This window comes from Physella acuta, unplaced genomic scaffold (genome assembly GCF_028476545.2).
Source record: "Physella acuta isolate Inbredline_101_S28 unplaced genomic scaffold, ASM2847654v3 ptg000142l, whole genome shotgun sequence".
NCBI lineage: Eukaryota > Metazoa > Mollusca > Gastropoda > Physidae > Physella > Physella acuta.
The window spans coordinates 2,813,459-2,815,771 of NW_026731661.1; the positions used below are offsets into that span (position 1 = coordinate 2,813,459).

The following is a 2,313-nucleotide window of genomic DNA, read 5'->3' on the forward strand; positions in this document are numbered from 1 at the left end:
AACTTCTTCACGTCAATGTAGCACCCTGGAAGACTATTCCATGCGTCACATAATAGTTCCTCAACTCGCGACATTTCTTTTAGAGCTATCCACTTGTGCAGCGAAACGTGCATGTTTTACTGGACCTCATACTCTCCTATCTTACTCCTGAATTCTGTGAACTTACCACCCCAAAAATGTTTGGTTTTCAAATCCAGCAATTGCTTTTGAAGCGAACCAGCATCAATTCCAAATAGCTCACAGTTAATCACATTTGTTTGTGTGTTGAGATGATCTACTATGAACGTCAGAGTACTTGCATTTGTTTTAAATTGCTCAAATTTATCAGTGAATCCATCCTTCTTTTTTGCGTATGGTAAGCTGAAGTAATCCATGTTAATAGTAGCATTGGTTTCATCGTGATAGTGGTTTTTTTTAGACTTTTAAAATTAAATAATTTACCGCTCTATGTGTGTTTAACAAAAAAAAGTTTTGTTTTTCCAAAACAATCCAGGTCTTCAAGCAAGCAATACGCTGGGTTTACATTTAACTCGTTCAGAGTTTCTTCCAGGCGTCTACCGCCTCCAACCCCCCTCACCCCGAACGAGATGGGTTTTATATAATACACATCAGTGGCGGAACTAGAAAAAAAGGGCCACCTCGCAAAAAAACATGTTAGGCCCCCCCATATATATATATATATATATATATATATATATATATATATATATATATATATTTATTTATTTATTTATTTATTTATTTATTTATACAAACACAAAATTCGAACATCTGATACTCATTGCTGGCCTATTCGGGTTTTAATGTGTTTTCGTGCATTATAGTGTTTTGTGTTATTTTAATTACTTCGTACAAAAATAGAAAAAAAAAAAAACCAAAAACTGCTCATCCATCAAAACTTTCATTTGGACAAGAATTTGCTATGGGTTTAAAAAAAATATTTTTATTTTTGAAGAAATGGGACCAATAAACTTAATATAATACAATACTATACTCATCAATTTTGTAACCATTAAGAATTGAAAGAATTTTTTTTCTTAAAAAAAATATTTATTTATCCTTAATCTATTTTAATTACATAGAATTAAAATAGCTACTTGGTAGGCAGTAAAGCACCTTTTGTCATAAAAAAAAAAAATATGTAATCAGTGATGAATATTGCAAGAAACATACACACGAGGTTCATTACTTTATCCAAAAAAATGTTTCAGACCTATGTTAATTGACATCACTTTAATTCTAGACATAAGGATATTTTAGAGTTACGTAAACCGCTGACCAATGTCATTATGAATACAACACTGCCCTTTATTCTGCCAGTGAGGAAGGTAGGTAGGAGAGTGCTGAATGGAATCAATGTTAAACACAACATGTAGACTGTGGCAAGATGTACAATGATTTTCACTGTCTAATTTTATATCACTCAGTACTACCCTCAGCAGGGGTCTCTTCTGTATGCTTATTGACATTAAAGTCTTTCAACTGACCAGCCAGCTCAGTGGTTCCATCATCCACTTTTTCCTTCTCTTCATCTCTTTTTTCAGCATTATTATCTCCATTTTCTATAACTGACTTGGTGTTCAAAACTTTCTTCATTTGCTCTGCAGACTCATCAAATACTGTTTTAAACTTTTTGGCATTTTCTGCATTTGCAAATCTGATGGCAAGCACCTCTTCTTTGCTTTCTTCATCTGCTAAATCTCCTGTAGTGGACCAAACCCATGCCCAATCACTGCCACAGTTGGGTTTGAGATCCATAGATGGATAGATATAGTGATTGGCACAAATTTTCAGTGTTTTATCTCTTCTCATTAAAATCCTAATCATGCCGTTTTTTTATGTTTCAAAATTGTGCATTCTCCCGTGTCTCTTTCTTTTCACTCTTTAGGCTCTGCATCATGATCATAGCGGAAAAGCTTTGCTCTCAAGTGTAACAACACTTCTTCATCTTCTTCCATTGTCTTGATCTCAACAAGGGACAACTTGACAATGGGTTCAAAATGGATTTCTGGAGATTCTGGCACATGTTCTTCATTGTCTTTGTCATCTGCCATGATTGTGATTGATTGTTATTTCCCGCTAATATCCTTCTCAAATATGAAATTACGTTATCTTTGTGTAAATCAGTTTTATTTTATTTTTGCTATACGACAACATAACCCCTCGTATGTCAAAAGAATATAATATATATATTTGTATATATATATATATATATATATATATATATATATATATATATATATATATATATATATATATATATATATATATATATATATGAAATCTTTGTATAAGTAATGGTTTCTCGTGTTA

At 32.3% G+C, this 2,313-nt stretch overlaps 1 pseudogene; it reads right to left on the minus strand.

Annotated features, from left to right (window-relative positions):
• Nucleotides 1-1,223: 1,223 nt before the first annotated feature.
• LOC131935335 (ran-specific GTPase-activating protein-like) lies at nt 1,224-2,091 on the minus strand (annotated as a pseudogene).
• Nucleotides 2,092-2,313: the final 222 nt, after the last annotated feature.